General features: G+C 38.5%; 1 protein-coding gene across 1 annotated transcript in view; it reads right to left on the reverse strand.

Moving 5' to 3' along the window:
• Positions 1-18,964, reverse strand: part of mrt (martik) — a 102,139-nt gene extending 83,175 nt beyond the window's left edge. The window contains exon 1 of the mRNA XM_067758662.1: positions 18,911-18,964. The gene's annotated coding sequence lies outside the window, so the exon portion shown is untranslated. The remainder of the gene's footprint in view (positions 1-18,910) is intronic.
• Between the last annotated feature and the right edge of the window lie 204 nt (positions 18,965-19,168).

The following is a 19,168-nucleotide window of genomic DNA, read 5'->3' on the forward strand; positions in this document are numbered from 1 at the left end:
TACCTCGCCATCCAGCAATGAGGAAAAGAGTCCCTCCATAAGTAAAGCTTACTTTCCATTATATTTTTCGCAAGAAAGTGCTCCGGTCTTGAAAGCGATCGTAATCCGCCGTATTTTTTAGTACGATTTGCTAGCAATTTTCTCTCTCTACAACTTAGAATTTGTTGACATTATTGTTATCAGCCAGCATCTGAGCCTCGGACTCGCGTCGTTGTCCCTCACGTTTTTTACTTTTAAATAGGCTTCCTTCTTCGCGTCACGATATCGCCCCCGCGTATTGCTGTGCCTGTACGCTCCCACTCCTCGGCTGCATCGAAAGGTCGAAGACTCCTCTCAGTGTGATAGCTGAGTGGATTCTTCATCAGCCGTCTGTTCCGTGGACAGCTTGTAGTTGGTAAACTTTTCTTGTGTCACTTTCTTCGCTGCACAGAAGCGTGTACATACATTGGCCGCAACAAGGTAATTCTCCGAGTAGATATTTGGACTTAGTAGAGTGCGCATATCAAGGAAACTGAAACTAAGCGTGACGTGATCGATCTGGTTTCGTGTTCTGCAGTCAGGAGGCAAGTAAGCAAAACTTAGTTGTTTAAAATCTAAAAATGTGATAAAAAGTTGCTCTAAAATAGTGGTCGTTAAGTAGTGAAATAATTATTCGAGCTCACTTCACACACATTATCATTTTTTTTCATTTAGTAGTTGCTGAGCAAGCAGAGTGGCAATATCAGAGGATTGTTTATTTGCGCTTAATGTTTTAATGGTTAAATATTAGCAATATATTTTGTTTAAATTTTTTGTTAGACCCAAGCAAAAAAATTGTATTTGTATGGTACATTTGCGTATTATTTTCTGAGTATTAGCAAACATGTGTGCATACATACATACTAGAGATATACGCCGCCGATAAACGCCGCCGCCGCCGCCGATTTGGGTCGTTTTTCGCACACCGCCGCCGAATATCAAAAATATCGGCGCGGCGGCGGCGGCGGCGTCCGGCGCGTTACTATATTTTCTACTCGTTTAAGACTGTTTAGGCCATTTATTGTTCATGTCGAAAATTTGTCGGATATGGTCGAAAATGGTATCAAGGGATGCGCATCACTGCCAGTTATAAGAAACTAATTGCGAAATTTAACTCTTTCTAACTGCTCAAAAATTATTTAAAAAAAAAAACAAGCGCTTTCGATGTCAGCTTAACACCGCCTTTGCATCACCCAATTTACCAAGTTATTAAAACAAAATACCAAAAGAAAAGTAATATAATAAATGTATATGCTCAGTTTGCATATTTTTTTTTCAAAAAATTGATAAGGAATAATGAATTCAGGTTGTTAAAAAAGCAAATTACCCAAAAAAGGTGCCGATTTTTGTAAAGAATTTTATATTGCGATTGGCTGAAAGAATAAGCTAAATCAGTGAGGCAAAATCCCTATCCAAAACTAGTCCCTTGGAGAGAATCACATTGATTATAGCCTATCAACCAAGTTTAAATATGACCTACACGTTACGGCTCCTTTTACAAATGTGAAGACGTAGGCACATACATATATTTACCAGGTGAGGCTTTGTTCTTCGCAAGAACACTCAAAGGGGTGAAACAAAAGCTTTCCCAAGACAGTCGAACTAATGACCGTGTGTGCTACTACCCTAACGTAGTGGACAGTCGAACTAGTCATCCATAATGAGCTTTTATATCATACGGCCGGAAAACAGCAGTTAACATCTTTCAACTTAAAATAGGTCGAATTTCATTCTTAAATATCGTTTTGACTATCGAAATTAATGTTATGAACACAAACGTCTGCAAACTTTAGGTCTACATTTTAAAAATTTTATCCAAGGTCTTTGTAAAATTTTAATTACATATATGCGCCGAGGATTATACGATTGTTACCCATGAGTTACGCAATGACATCCACTTAGACTGTTTATGATTTCGAGGGCGGCATCCATGGCCGAATAGTCACTCCCTAACGTTTCAAGGTGTTTCTCTGTTGTAGTTAGGCAGCATAGCGGGACAAAAACATCTGTTATAAAGTCTTCGGAGCTACACCTAGAGCTTCTAGGAAAGTGACGTCGACGAAGGTATAAGTTCGAATTCGCAGTCCTATAGCTTCTGCGCTGGCATATGGTGTGAGGGCAGGAGGCGTGGTAGCGACTGGTGGTCGGGATTGCTACTGTTCGCACATCGGGATGTGTAGCTCTTAAAAACAGCCGAAAAAACTGGAGGCACCATGTGCGACGAGAGTCCTGAGTATTAATAGACCATTAATAGCAACCGTAAGTCGCCTTTGTGCGTGACCGCCAAGGAGCCACAAATGATTTAAAGAAATTGTGTTTGCGACGATTATTAGGAGTTATCGCCAGGTGAAAACTACGCTTTGCACCAGATATACAGACAAAAGTGTGACCATTTTATGTATCTCCATTTCTCTTCTGCAGACGCAGCAGTACCAATTCCAAAGACCGGGATTAGGTTCGAAGCCTCTCTGGAGTAAGTGAACGACGGACAATCCCTCCGCAAAGAGCTACTCCTGAAAATTTTTGAACGATCTGCGAGATTTTGGGGCAAAAACCTAGGATCTTTCCGAATTGGCCAAAACGTCAATTTCCTTAAATACATACAAACAAAACCTTTCCGAAGTATTTTTTTTTAAATAGAAAATTCAAGAAAAGTAAAAACACCGGCGGCGGCGGCATGACCGGCGCGCCGACGTACGTACGCCGCCGCCGCCGCCGATAAAGTGATCGGCGTAAACCTCAAATACATACGTCCTATTTCGATGCTTTTTTATCAACTACTAAACCACTGCCAGCATAATGATTTTATTCTTACTAACACAGCCACAGTTTAAATTTTGGTGACCACTGCTCTAAAATCAACCACTGTATCATGTACTGTAAACGATATCAGATGCTCTAAGTTACAGCATTTCTCATTCTCTACCACAGTTTCCTGTTTACACATTTTCTTTTTAATGTCATCGCAAAATTTTTTTATTTGTTCGAACAAAACGTCCTTCGAAAATTTTCTGTTCTTATTCGAATCAGCTTTTTAACACAGACAAATTTAAGCTGCAGACATTGGTGCGTTATCGGTAACCGTATCGAGCGATACGACAAACGGCACCAATGAATCCGCTTTTAAACTTTGTTAACAGTAACGATGGCAGCAGTTCGAAAACGTAGCGAGCTTGATATTCGAATTTTTTTATACTTCTTAGTACTTGTATGTACCATGCACAGAACGTAAACTAGGGATGACGAATTTCTGGATTTTTTGTCTCCCGGGATTTTCGCGTTCTGAAAATTTAAGCCCGGCATTCCGGGTTTGTCCCGAAATTTTCCCTGTATAGATTTTTTTTTAAAGGTTTTTGGACACAAACTTTAACACATTGACGAATTCGCCACACTCAGTAAATTCAATATAATATTTGTCAGAAGCAAAATAATATTTTCTAAAAGCTCGATATTGGAATGGTACTTCCAGGGGAAATAATCATATATATTATTTCTAATTGATGTTTTTATGTACGGGTCCCTTTTCCGCACTTATTTGGAATCCAAGTTTATAAATAAAGTTTTGGTTGTAAAGATGAAGATTCGGGCTATAAGCGAGCTTTGGGTAATTTTGGTCGGAGTGCTTTTGTTTAGTTATATTTTCTTAAAATAATTTGGTAAAAATAAGCGATTGTGAGCACACAAAGAAATCTATTTGTACTATGGCACTATTGTGAATATTTGCACTGCATTACCGGCATTTTTTACCATACGCCAGATGGCAGCGCAAGCTGTAAGTGTTAATTGATTGATAGAACAGCTGATTTCTGTTGATGTTTGATAAGAGACTATGGTTACGCAAGATGCGCACGGGTCCCGCTCGTGATCTTAAAAATTAAAAAAATTCAAGAAGTGGCAAAACCTCAAAAGTATTAAAATATTAAAAGTATTTTTTGCAGTTTTAGGCTCGAATATATCAATAGCTTGAAGTGCAGGGACGGTTTTGAATCAGATACGAATTAGCCACGTCGAAACCTTCGAGAAAGTAAAGTCCTACATATTTCTGGTTGCTTTGATTTTTGTCGGCCTGTGATATAGCCGAAAAGGGCGTTTGTTGCAATTATCCCGAAAACCTGATTATTATATATTTTTTGTCCCCCAGTCTATTGCTTATTTTGGTCTTGAAAAAGTAGAATAGTGTAAGATTATTCAAATGGATGTTAAAATGTCATTTTCAACAATCCCGAGATTTTTGGGACTTAAAAAACCGGGGTTCCGGGATCGTCATCCCTAACGTATACCGATGTAAGCTGAAAATATACCATGCAGCAAACCAATTATGTAATCTTACACTTGAATGCAATTACAAAATATCCACAATATTGTTTAATAATTTGGTTGCAATCAAAATAAATTGCTTTTAATCTTCAATGATTTCATATTATTGATTGTAATCAATTGATCGATTGTTTAAGAATTTGCAATTCACACTTGTTTAGAAGTTATAGATTGCAAACACGTTTTTGATATAGCTATTGATTGTGAAAAAATTGTGTTTGCACTCAACCAGAAATAAAAATCACTGGATTATCTCTGCTGAAATTATTTGAATGAGCAAAGGGAGCAGCTCTCTGTAGTTAGCTTTCCCTGCAAAAATCGCGAGTACTCCATGCATGCATGTATGGAGTACTCGCTATGGACCAAACGAGTGCTCCAAAATTAACCACAATTCATACAAAAAATATGGTCCAATTAACATTGCGATGTCCTAGGACTGGACCATATACTCCAGCTCCGCATTACATCAGAGTAATCCATGGAGGACCCACAGTCCAATAAACATCGTGTAGTGATTAAAATCGTTAAAAACGAGCAATGATCGGCTTACAATATTGTTACGAATATTAGCAAAACTAAGGAGTGCTGCCAGCTCTAAGCCGATCTAAGCAGTGACGTGAATGCACATCAATAATTCAATCATTATGTATCTACATAAACGAATAAATAATTGCGTCTACACATATGTACACATTCCGACGAGCAACATTTACATACAAGGCAGCAAGTGATGAGATGTCACACACCGATGAATTTACTTATACGCTTATGTGTGTGCGGGAGACTGTAAACTACAAACACATGCATATACCTTATCTGAGTTGTCACAAGAGAGAGCAATAATTTGTGCACGTAGTTGTGGCTGGCGATTTTGTAGCCGAAACAACTAGTAACTTCTGGAAATCGAAGAGCCTAGAAGTATGCAGCTTAAACTATAAAAGCGGCGCCAGCGAGTAAGAAGAATTCAGTTTGATTTGAATTGTCAAGCAGTTACGAGTAAGACGATATCTAGCGAGCAATAGCACTATTATTTTGAAAGTCAGTTTCCTTTAAGATATGAGTTTGGTTATTAAGCTATTCGTTGCACAGTTTGAGTGTTATTTTGAAGTATTTTAATAAAGGCCATTTTTCCGTTATTCAATATTGGAGTTATTTATTCAACAGTTTAGCGATACGATCCTAGCAAAAGGGCAAATAAGAGGATTTGCAAATAAATTCGTTACAATTGGTGTCAGAAGAGGAATTGTTGAATAAATTCTAGAGGACAACAAGGACATGGCAAAGTTAAGTGAATTGAAGATCCCGCAACTGAAGAAGGAGTTGGAGAGCCGTGGATTGAATACAAGCGGCGTTAAACTCGAACTTCAGGCACGGCTACGAGAAGCAATGGAAGCAGAAGGAATTGATGTGGAAGAGCATGTCTTTCATCTTGATGGCGAGGAGATAACAAAAATTGAAGAGAAGAACGAAACATCGCAGACGGTTACCAGTACAGACTTGAACATGATTTTAGCTGCAATATCTGCTCAAACATCGACAGTGTCATCTCAACTGGCAGAACAGAAGACATATATGGCATCACAACTAGAATCGCAGGAGACACGCATAACATCCAAGATTGAAGCACAAGAAACGCGTATGTCAGAAATGTCGACACAGATTACATCCAAGATGGAAACTCAACTGGAAGAGCAAAAGACATATATGACATCTCAGTTCGCTGAGCAGTTGAAAGCACAGGAGGCCCGCATATCCTCGCAGCTGGAGGCACAGGAGATAAGGGTAACATCAAAGCTGGAAGCACAGGATACAAAAAATTGTGCAGCTCGAGGACAAAATTGATGCCGAGATAGAAGCTTTGAGAGGTCGTATACAGGAGTTGCAAATGAATCGCCCAGCAGATTCAGCGAGTAATCCAAAGGTAAAAACACCATCCTTTGATGGTTCTGTTCCTTTCCAGGTCTTCAAGCTACAGTTTGAGAAGACCGCAGCAGTGAACAACTGGAATGCGGAAGATAAAGTTGCTGCACTATTCGTGGCATTGAAGGGGCCAGCAGCGGAAATTCTACAGACGATTCCCGAAGGAGAGCGGAACAATTATGAAGCATTGATGGCTGCTGTAGAACGACGTTATGGAAGCGAGCATAGGAAACAGATATTCCAAATTGAGTTGCAAAACCGCTACCAAAAAGCAAATGAGACATTGCAGGAGTTTGCTTCAGATATTGAAAGATTGGCTCATCTTGCAAATGCGGACGCACCCGTGGAATACACTGAAAGGGTAAAAATCCAGAGTTTCATAAATGGCATACGGGACGTGGAAACGAAGCGAGCTACATACGCAAACCCAAAGCCAACATTCGCAGAAACGATGTCACAAGCTCTGATTCAGGAAACAGCGTCGCTTCTGTGTAAGCCAGTTTTCAAAGCACGCCGTGTGGAAGTAGAAAGGCCAGAGTGGGTAGACCCAATTTTGGAAGCACTGAAGGGATCTCAACAGAAGAATGCCGGAGTTATTAAATGTTTCAAGTGCGGCAACCCAGGTCACATTGCACGTCATTGCGATCTTGGTGCTAATAGTTCCAACAATGTGGGTGGCCGTAAACGCAAAGCTGGCGGAAATGAGCAAGAGCGTGTCGAATGTAAAGAACGAAAACTTGCCCCGGCTATTGAATGTCCTGTGATATCTGTGTCGCAAATTGGAAGGAAATCAAGCAGTCTTACCGTCAGAGGGAATGTGGATGGTAAAGAGCGTGTACTGACTGTAGATACGGGGGCATCTCATTCCTTGATTCGATCTGAATTAGTCAACAGGAGAGTTAAACCGTTACCTGGAGCAAGGGTGCGTACGGTCACAGGCGAGTATAACCAAGTCCAGGGAGAAGTGATATGTGAAGTACTGATTGGGAAGGTCATGGTTTTACACAAATTCGTTGTGGCGAAGATCGTTGATGAAGTCATATTGGGAGTGGACTTCTTGGTTGACCATGACATCAAGATCGATATGCAGAAAAGGGTGATGCTTTATAAGAACCAGGATGTGCCAATTAACTTCAGTTTGGAAAAAGGTTTCAGCAGTAATCGAGTACTGGTGGAGAAAAGTCGACAAAGGCCACGAAAGTCAAAGGTAAAGGTTGATAGATCGAATGGGCCAAATAAATCAAAATCAAAAGTACCTGCGAGAGAAACACTGGCATTGACAAAACCTAAAAGACGCAGGAAAATGAAGCAACGAATTTTCGAGAAGGAATGCGAGGGTAGTTTCAATCCAGAGCGCACTACTGTGGGGAAACGTGGGAACGATACTGATTATGCAAAGCAAATCCGTCCAGCGCAAGCTCTACGAAGTAGCTCATCGGCCAAACAACAGAGTGTAAAGGAACGAACCAGGGTATTGAGTGGTACGATGAAACACAGGTACCATGAGAACAATAATTCGAAAAGTTTCTTGGCGGGAGATTTGGTACTGTTATACAACCCTCACCGGCGGAAAGTTGTTCCATCCAAATTTCGGTGCAGTTGGGAAGGCCCGTACAAGATTGTGAAGAAGCTCAGTGATACCATCTACCGCATACAAAGCATTGAGAAACCACGGAGTAGAACAGTGGTACATTTGGCGATGCTAGCAGCGTTTAGATCGAGAGATTTGTCTGATCGGGACGATCAGACTTAGGTGGAGGGCAGTGTTACGAATATTAGCAAAACTAAGGAGTGCTGCCAGCTCTAAGCCGATCCAAGCAGTGACGTGAATGCACATCAATAATTCAATCATTATGTATCTACATAAACGAATAAATAATTGCGTCTACACATATGTACACATTCCGACGAGCAACATTTACATACAAGGCAGCAAGAGATGAGATGTCACACACCGATGAATTTACTTATACGCTTATGTGTGTGCGTGAGACTGTAAACTACAAACACATGCATATACCTTATCTGAGTTGTCACAAGAGAGAGCAATAATTTGTGCACGTAGTTGTGGCTGGCGATTTTGTAGCCGAAACAACTAGTAACTTCTGGAAATCGAAGAGCCTAGAAGTATGCAGCTTAAACTATAAAAGCGGCGCCAGCGAGTAAGAAGAATTCAGTTTGATTTGAATTGTCAAGCAGTTACGAGTAAGACGATATCTAGCGAGCAATAGCACTATTATTTTGAAAGTCAGTTTCCTTTAAGATATGAGTTTGGTTATTAAGCTATTCGTTGCACAGTTTGAGTGTTATTTTGAAGTATTTTAATAAAGGCCATTTTTCCGTTATTCAATATTGGAGTTATTTATTCAACAGTTTAGCGATACGATCCTAGCAAAAGGGCAAATAAGAGGATTTGCAAATAATTCGTTACAATATGTTCGTGTAGAAACATGAGTTGGTCCGTTGCTGCATTACAATGGAGTATAATGGTAAGTACTCCAGTGGACCACATGATCCAGCGATTTTTGCAGGGTTATGGTATGCTGGTGCACATTAGCCGAAAAGTGAATCCGGCTTACGTGCCTTAAGTGGTTGCTAAGGTTTGCAGCGTATGTTTACCACAAGATGCGGACGTTTATGTGATTTTTGCGTACCAATCTAATTCCATACTCCGGTTGCACGCGGTTGGCATGCAATATGCCATGTAAAAACCTATTCCAATCCTTTGGACGTGACCTACGCTTTGTTGGAATAGCAGGCCCAATCGTCCTGGATCTACGCACACTACAAAGTCCCAATAACCACTGTAAAGGATCGTTAAAGCAATGAAAAGAGAAACGTCTACTTAGAAGACAGAAACGTGAACACGAACAGCATTAAAATCAGAAACTCCATACTGCTTGGTAGCGAAAGTGACTAGCCTGTAACCAAATCCCAGACAACGTAAATCGTAAATCTTTAGCTACCCGAAGATGAAGAAGTGAGAATGACAGTGCCAATGTGAAGACGATGAGTTAGTAAGGAGCATATATATAAGCTCTTAGGTCAAAAGTGTAACACACCAGAACTGGGTACTTTGGATATACAAAAGGATTGTAGGGCATATTACGCTTTATATTGCTTTGCCTGGTGGAATTCATTTTATATGGCAGCATTTTAAGAAAGTACAGAATGGTATTGTTATTGCTCTCCAGACTACCGCGACCCTAGAGGTAAATTAAGTAAGACTAAGGTTGATCTAGAGCAGGGATCGCCAAGAGCTTCTTATAGAAGCGTCACCACACCTAGCAACGGAGCTAGTAAAAAGTACACTGTAAAAACTTCGAAAATTCATGAAATAAGATTTTTTTGAATATCTCGATCCTTGCGCCACCTGGCGGCGATTGTTTCCATATGTCGCTTTCTATTCATGTGTTCCAAATATTAGCCTAATCGGAGCACAAATAAGGTTTTTTGAAATATTTCGATCCATGCTCCACCTAGCGGGAGCTTTTTTCACAAAGGCGATTTCTATTCCCTTACGTAATACGTGTTCCAAATATGAGCCTAATCGGATCACAAATACGATTTTTTGAAATATTTTGATCCATGCGCCACCTATCGGAATTTTTTTCTTAATATTGTATTGTCATCGGGTTCTGAACTATTTCCCAAGTTTCAAGCTTGTAGCTTATCGAGAAGTTACTTAAATTTCGATTACAGAATTCTTTTCGCTACACAGAGTGAAGCTAAATAAAACCACTTAAAAAAACACGGCTATTATTTATTATATTTTATTAGATAAATGAGTGATAATCTTAAACTATCTTCTTACTTCAAACTTTTCACTAATACGTATATTCCATATTCAATTTTTTAATTCAAGTGAGACGAAATAAATTTTTGTCCGTGCATGTATATTCTTCATTTTGTTTTCTAAAAAATAGCGACAACCAATCAGCGAGCAGAAATGGCGCTGGCACGTACACAAACCCAGTCGGACTTGGGGGCTTTTAAAATTAACGCATCGCATTGTTTTCTCGAATGCATTCAAAAATACTTCAGCCAAACATTTGGTTGCGGGCGAGAGGATAGAATGCGTGCGCGCGGGGATGTGTGGTGCGCTTGCCTATGCGGTGCGCTTGCCTGAGAGTTTTACAAAAACAATTGCATGAAAGCGCTTATGGAGTGACGACCCCTGCCTACAATTATAATTTTCTGAGCTTCAACTGCAACTTTCTGAGCTCAATTCTGAACTAGAATGAAAAAGGTGTAGATTTTTACCTATATCTGCTTTGTTAATTTACTACAGGGTATTTATTCAATATTAAATTCTCACCGCTATCAACTTTATTTTGAATGTCGTTAAGTTGTTTTACTACAGTCAGTTTGTCTGTAGCAATAATTGTCATGCAGAGCGAGTTTTTGAATATTTGGATATGAGAACCCCCATATGCATAGGTGCACAATATGTCAACATGTATTTTTACTCCCAAAACGTTTTCAAATTATGACCTCATTAAAAGTTTTAACTTTGATTTTAATACTAATAATAAAACTCACAGTTAGTCGCGAACTTATATCAGGCGAGTTTCAGGCCGACCTTCATAATTTATTTATTATATACCGGAGAGTTATATTCTACTTTCGAATGATATGTGCTGTGCTTAAAACTCAAGAAGAAGTTTAAAATAAATACCGCATCCGTGGCGACATGATAGTAGGTCGAATGAGTGTTTCCAACCATTGATCTATGTAACTTATGTATGTAATGCCAGCAATTAACTAGATGCTTGATTGATACAGCTCTGTACTTTGTGCTATATGCCGCGGTTTGGAAAGGAGAAGTGTAGAACCACTCAAGTTTTTAGAAGTGTAGAAACACTCAAGTTTAAACAGAATGCATAAGCCTATTCAACAACGAATCGGCTTAATGTGTAATAACGAAGTTTGAGTAAGTTTGTCTTGATTGTGTTTTATCGGGATATTGCCTAGTCGGTATATTATGTTGGCGGGATATTGAGTTGTCGGGATTTCGATATGTCGGGATTTTGTTATGCCTGAATTATGTCCTGCGGGATAGCTGGAAATTGTCGGGACTATGAACTTTCGGGATTCTGAAGGCGGGGTTATGGGGTGCACCATTTGAGAATACTATAGATTCACAATTTGCTCACTTTTCTTATGTATGTTTGTTTAATGGTGTGTTCAATTTATACTTATATTTAAGAATTCATGAGCTTAACACCGGGTTAGGTTGATACTTGGGCTACAGGTTTTCTTTTTCAAATAATCGTACTATTAGTTCGACAGGGAGGGAAAGAGGAAGTTAAAGAGGTAATGGAAATGGCATGGAGACAGAGCGACGAAGAGGTAAAAGCAAAGGAGCATCTACAGAGGGGTGGGAAGAGAAGGGCGAGGGGTGGGGACAGGTATAGGGAGAAAAAAGTTCAGAGGAAGAAAAGGAAGGGAGGGTGGAGAGAGGCTGAGGTATATTTGGAGAGCAATTGAAAAGAAGAGATTAAGGAAAAGAAAAAAGAGGAGAACTGGGAAAAAAAGGGTGGGAAAAGATAGCGAAGAGTGAATGGCGGGAAGGACAGTATTAGTGTTATAACTAAATGAAATGGATTTTTCAAAAAGACTGTTCTGAATAAAATAAGTTTATATTGTTGTTTTTGTAGCGAAAAAGAAAGTTCCCGAAGGTTTTATCTCCTGTCGAAATTAAATGTTATTCCAGAGCTTATACTACATCTGTTCCGCATATTGACGTAGTCAAGTACTCAAGCAAAAATTACCCTAGGATCCCCTTAGACTTCGGATGTTGGGATTCTGGAAAGAACATACATACACACTTACAATGTAATTGACTCTTACATCACAACAAACGCGAACTCATTTGGCCCATTGAAGTGTTCGATACAAAATAGAGAATCCTCTTTCCTACAAGAAAATAATAAAAACTTTCCCATACTAACGGAAACACCCACATCATTGCGTCTTTCAAACTTAGCGAGTAGGTTTTAAGGTGCTTCCCAGAAATCAAGGTTTCCAACGGGATGGATATATTGGGACGGGACTTCCTTATGCAGTTTTAAACATAGTTTTCTTAAAATATTGTTTATTGGTGAAATTCCGGGCTAAAATAATAAAACCGGCGCATGAGCGCTAACTAGAGCCATATAGGACTAGCCAAACCAACAAATCAGCTTACCAGATTGTTAAATCTTGTCTCAAAACATGGCTCCCTTCTGCAAATTTACGAAAATAAGTGTGTATCTCACCACGTATGTATGTCACTAAAAGTGTTTTTTTTTATAATTGGAAATAGGGAAACTAGGAAGACACGCAAGCTGTTGCTGCACCTAAATTTAACCAAGTTACCAAGGAGGACGAAGACCGATTTGCAAAAATAGTCAAGCGGAAGAGAATAACGCAGCGAAATTTTTAATATGGATATATATACATACATATGTATGTATGTAACTATCATTTCATAGATGGCACTGATGGAGCTAACATTCAAAAATGGTATTGAATTGCGAAAAAAACCGGTTCGAAAACTGCTAAAAGACGTTGACTTAACTGAACTGAAATAAAAAAGTCAAATACAATAGACAACGAGTAAATGGTTTGAAGAACGATGCCAAGTTTAAACTGAACTGAATTGAACTTTTAGAAAACAACAACAGAAACTGCTATTCGATGCAAGCAATAACTAGAAAAGATGAAGCCGAATGAGGCGATATAGAGAACAAGAGCTTAGAATACATACGTCTTTGCTTAAGAAACTGGCATGTTTGACGCAAAATAAAAATCTACGAAAACATGGTTTTAATGAAGAAAATTATGGCGTTGCAGAGTTGGTATGTTCGAAAGCGGATGCATAATGTGTGTATAATATGTCTATGTATGGTTCGACTTAACGTATTTTGTAGTCAAAACTTTCGAGATACATAAAAGTTGAATAAACTTTGTACCGATGATGCATATTAAAATATTTATATACGAAAGACGTATTATACCTGTAAAGCTTATATATTTTCAGTATGAATTTAAATATCGCCGGTTCCATGGAAGGCTGACAAATTCCACTAATTGCGTGTATATTTAACTCATTTCTTTATTTGCGCATTTGAAAGCCGTGCTCAGGGTGCTCAAATGGCGGAGACAGATGGTTCCAAAGTAGTGGAAGGAGTAGGGTCTGCGGTATACTGTGCTGATCCGGAAATAAAGAGATCCTACAGGCTGCCGGATTACTGTAGCGTTTTCCAAGCGGAAAAGCCGTAACCAAAGCACAGTAGAAACCCTGGAAGAAAATAGATTAAGCTGCAACCGTATTAACTTTTATATTGACAGTCAAGCAGCAATTAAGGCAATAATCTCGCATAGCACAGCATCTAAATGCGTGTTAGAATGTAATCAGTCTCTGGAGAGAATCGGGACAGGGAGAAGCATACATCTATATTGGGTCCCAGGGCATATGGGAATAGATGGAATGAAAAAGCGGATGAACTAGCTAAAAAGGGCGCATCCCTTGAAGCTTGCTCCGTAGACGTCCCAATTAGACTGGGCGAGAGGTGCACATGATCGACCAAGCAGGAAAGGCGTGAGTTCAAGCGCGGGGTTGTAAAGTGTCGAAGATTATGTGTGGTTCTTACAACCTTAGACTAAAAAAGTTGCTTCTATCATTAAAAAGAGAGGACTGTAGACTCATGACGGGTAGGTATTGGAGCATTTGTACGCGAAAATTATGATTGTACTTCAGTAAGTATTAGCTTAAATAGTGCTGATTTATTAAAACTTACGTTAAACCTTAAAGGCGAACAATTTGTCCTATTGGGAGTATATATGATTCAGTCTGTACCTACTTCTGCTTTTCTTGACGAATATTCACCTATCGTCAGCAATGAAATAGCTAGCAATTTTTTTGTTTTAGGCGATTTTAATTTAGACCTTCTACATCATTGCATACTAACTGATGACTATTTGGCATTAATGGCTGAAAACGGTTTAACATCATATATTTATGAACCAACACGAATAAACTCAGGTACTTGTATTGGTCACGTTTTTTGTCGCTTTAAAGCTTCTCAGTGCAGAGACTGTTCTAGTTTTAATATGGACTTACAAGTGACCGATCACACGATGACCGGTTTACAGATAAAAAGAATTGCGTTAAGCAAACCAAATCTTAAGGGTACTCGTAAATCCCTAACTAAAGTTAACTTTACCAAGTTGAACTTAAAGCTACGTTTTGAAAGTTGGGCTACCGTATACGCTGAAAATGATATATCGCTAGCTTATGACGTTTTCATAAAAACGTTAAAGGCTCATATTAACAGTTGCACTTATAATTTAAGCCTTTCAAAGAAAAATAAAATAAAGCTTAAAAATAAATTAAGGAAAAGGTGTGCTAAGCGTCCCGGTAATGCAAGGCTTCGGTGCCGATACAATAAAATTAGTAAACAGACCAACAAGGAAATAAATTCGATACGCGATAACCTTTTCGTAAAAAACTTGAATCAGTACTTGGCAACTCAAGAAAAGAATGGGGAGTGGTCAACACTATTCTAAATAAAAACTGCATTAAGGGTGATGAGCCAGTTGTATTGCGTACTGAAAATCAGCTAATTTCAGACACTGTAGAAGTAGCTGACAAATTTAACCAACACTTTACCACGATTGGTAATCTAAGTTCACGCAGCTGTGATTGTCAGTCTCCTCCCTCGTATAGTTGTGCTCAAAATAGCTTCTTTTTTAAAACCATTTCAAGCTTTGAAATTACTAAAATTATTAGCACACTGCAAAACTCGAGTTCGTGTGGTGAGGATGGTATTTCAAATATACTACTCAAGAGAATATCTCTTAATATAGTTGATATATTGAAATACTTATTCAATGCCAGTATTACTCAAGGGATTTTTCCTGATATCCTTAAAAGCGCTGTTGTTATTCCGATTTTCAAAAAGGGGGACAAGAGGGATGCAAACAACTATAGACCCATATCGCTACTCTCAGCTTTATCGAAAGTATTTGAAAAATCAGTCAAAAAAAGAATTTTAAACTTTCTAGACAATTCAAACTTTTTCAGTCCTATGCAGTTTGGATTTCGTTCCGGCTTATCAACAGAAGAAGCTCTGCTGAGTTTCTGCACAAATATTTACAGAGCTCTAGACGGTAAAAGAAACTGCGCCGGCCTATTTGTTGATATAACAAAAGCCTTTGACATGGTCGATAGAGATATTCTCTTGGATAAAATACACCATGCAGGCTTCCGAGGCTTTATTCATAACTGGTTTAAATCCTATCTTTCTAACAGAATACAAAGAGTAAAAGTAGATAGCAGTTACAGTAGCCCACTGGTTGTAAATCTGGGAGTACCCCAAGGTTCTGTTCTTGGTCCAATATTGTTCCTAATATACATCAATTCAATATTTTCCCTGCCATTTAAGGGCAAAACAACTGCGTTTGCAGATGATCTGGTCATTACGTACAGTACAACTAGTGATCTTGAATTAATATGTGACATTAACTTTGATTTGCATTTGCTGAGAGCTTGGTTTGCTTCACAGAAACTACTTGTTAGTAATAAAACGAAACTTATGTATTTTAGCCATGTTGCCAAAGAACTACCTAGCTGTGATATTATATTTCATCCCGAAGAATGCCTCCGTTTTAACTTACACCATATGGAGTGCACTCAGAATGTTGCGATAAGTTCTTTCGATTGCAATATTCAATGCAGCGACAACTGTTTCAGAGTTGATGTTGTTGAGAATTTTAAATATCTTGGTATAATAATTGACAATCGTGTGAATTGGTCTGCGCACATCCATACATTGAAACAGTATTTTCTCTATACTACTAGGCAGTTCTATCGTCTCAAAAAGTGTTGCACTGTATCTACTTTAAAAACTGTTTACTATTCCAATCTAAACTTCAATATGGTATCAGCTGCTGGGGTGGCGCCTCGGCAAATAAACTGTCACCACTTGTAACGATTCAAAAGGGAATTATTAGACGTATCTGTAGTGAAAAATATAGATCACATTCTATGCCGCTTTTTAGGAGACTGGATATACTACCGTGCCGTCATTTGTATTTATATAAAGTCATGAGTATTTTCTTTATTCGTTCAGGTTACTTGGAAAGCTTTCCCTCAGAAGTCTATAACTTACGTAGGAATATATTTCCAACTGTACAAATTCCGTATTCTAGAACATCACACTTTAGAAGCTTTTATATTTACACGTCGCGCAAGTTCTTCAACTCCCTTCCTAACACTGTACAGGTTATTAGAAATTTTAACTTCTTTCAAAAAACAGTTAAACTGTATCTGCTTGGACATAATCATTATGAACTGGAATCGCTGCTGAGGGCGATATTATAAAAAATTTAAAATATAAAAATAATTTTACCTGAAGTTCTTTTTTAATAAAATTTTTTAGTATTAGTAAATATTTAATGTACACCCCACACAAAAACAAAAACAGTATATAATTATTGAAAATGGCATTAGTACTATTTTAATTCTTAAAATAATAATTGCCATCTACTTTTCGTAAGCTATGTTATAGTTAATGTGTTGAATACAATATGGAAATTTAAAATATGTACATAGCATTAAGAAAATGATTAATAAATGAAATGAAATGAAAAAAAAAATTCTGACTGGAAACTGCCTTCTGTCGTCACATGCCTTTAAATTAGGCTTGGGCAGTGATAGCAGATGTAGGAAGTGCGGTCTGGAGGAGGAAACGATCGAGCACGTTTTGTGCTCGTGCCCTTGCCAGGCTAAGACACCAGCTATTACGAGTGATACAGCTGTCAGATATAGAAGCAACAAGTGGCTTAAGTCCTAGGAAGCTTCTAGTGTTTGCCAAGAAGGCGGAGTTATTTTATGACATAGGTCCTGGTTTTTGGTAGGGTTTTCCAGTTTGGTCGTTAAAACAAACTTCTGGTAATACTACGGACTTATTCAGTCTATGTGAGGTCCTCATGGACCGGCCAGTTCAACCTCACCTAACCTAAAGCCGTGCTATTGTTAACGGGGAGTTCCGCTGTTAAGTGCTTACTGTGAGCCTTCAAAGTAGCACATTAGCTCGACTTGATGCCGCAATGTGTCGAGTTTCGAATTTAAGAAAATTTCTCGAACTAGAGCAGAGGTAGCAAACAAGAGCATCGTCAGATTCGAATCGCTAACAACTGTTCCTCACAAGTTATTGAGTTATCATCGGCTTACTATCGATTACGAACTATTATCGTCGAGTTATCGACTTATTGGTTTCTATCGGCTTTATATCGACGGGTTACAGAAGGTCTCTTCGATTTTATAGTTACTTTGTCTCGGTTTCTGTGTCATAACAAACCGATAAGTTGCCGTTAACAAATCGATAACACGCCGTTAAGATATTGGTAGGTTAGGTTGAATCGGCTGGTCCGTGAGGGCCTCACATGGACTGAATGAGTCCATAGTGTTACCAGAAGTTTTAACACACTGGTAAAAAATTGAAAAGTTATCGATTAATTAATTGATAGGATATCGATAAATTTTAAATAAATAGTCTATAACTATTCAAAATTAAATCGATAGCTTTTCGATATCAAATTTACAAATTTTCGTTAACAAGCCGAAAACGTTTTAATGAAATCGAAAAATTTTTGATAACAAAATCGATAATAAGCCGATAACAAAATGGTAACACTTCGAACAAATCGATAACTTTGAAAAAAAAAAATTAACTCTTCGAAAACAAATCGATAGCAAATTAATAGCATCTGGATAACAAGCCAATAGCGTTTTGATAACAAATCGATGAGTCCTCCTTGACAAATCGATAACACGCCGATAAGAAACTGGTAGCACACCCAAACAACTTTTCAATAAGCAGGTAATAGTTTTTTGATACAAAATGGACGACTTTGTGATAACAAAATCGACAATAGCACACCGGTAACAAATTCGTAACACTCCGAACAAATCGATAACTTTAGGATATCAAATTCAAAGCTTTTCGATAGCACTCATATAAAAACCGATAACTTATTATCAACCGATAACTTATTATTAACCTTTTGATTACATATCGATAACTTTCCAAAAAATAATCGATATATTTTTCTTAATAAATAGATACGTTTTCTATAACAAACCGATTACTCGTCGATAGAGTAGATAATCCTTCTTGCCGACGGCAAATTCTTAAAAAAAATATAAAAAAATAAATGTAAGGCGCTATAACCTCCGAAGAGATCTAAGGCCGAGCTCTCTTCCAATTTGCGTCGTGCTCTTCTTGATTTTCCCTACAAATTGGCCGGACGGGACCTACATGTTTTATGCCGACTCCGAACGGCATCTGCAGGGCAGATGAGTTTTCACTGAGAGCTTTTCATGGCAGAAATACACTCGGAGCGCTTGCCAAACACTGCCGAGGGACGACCCCGCTTAGAAAAAATTTCTTCTAATTGAAAAACCTTATTTCTAAAATTTTGATGCTGCTTTGCCCGGGGGCGAACCCATGGCATACGGTGTGATAGGCGGAGCTCGCTACCATCACACCACGGTGGCCGCTGATTCGTAACACTTCGATAATAAGACGAAAACTCGCATATTCCTCGTCGAGAAAACGTCTTCAAGAAACATTTCTTTTTCTTTCCTTTACATTCATTGCTTTACCTTTCATTTTATTTCCATGCCTTGCCATTTCTTTGGTTCCATTTCCTTTTCTTTCATTGACTTTGTTTTCCTTTCCTACTATTGTTGTGAAAATTTTGCCCTCATATTGCATTTCATCCGGCTCCGCAGCATGTTCCAAGCTTCAAGACTAGCTCCACGATAAGTTACTCACATATGGATTGCAAGATTCCCCAGTTTTGTACTGAGATTTTCAGGCAGCATGAAATGGACCTGATATAAAGGAAATTAAAATTGTGT

Source organism: Eurosta solidaginis, chromosome 1 (genome assembly GCF_040869045.1).
Source record: "Eurosta solidaginis isolate ZX-2024a chromosome 1, ASM4086904v1, whole genome shotgun sequence".
NCBI lineage: Eukaryota > Metazoa > Arthropoda > Insecta > Diptera > Tephritidae > Eurosta > Eurosta solidaginis.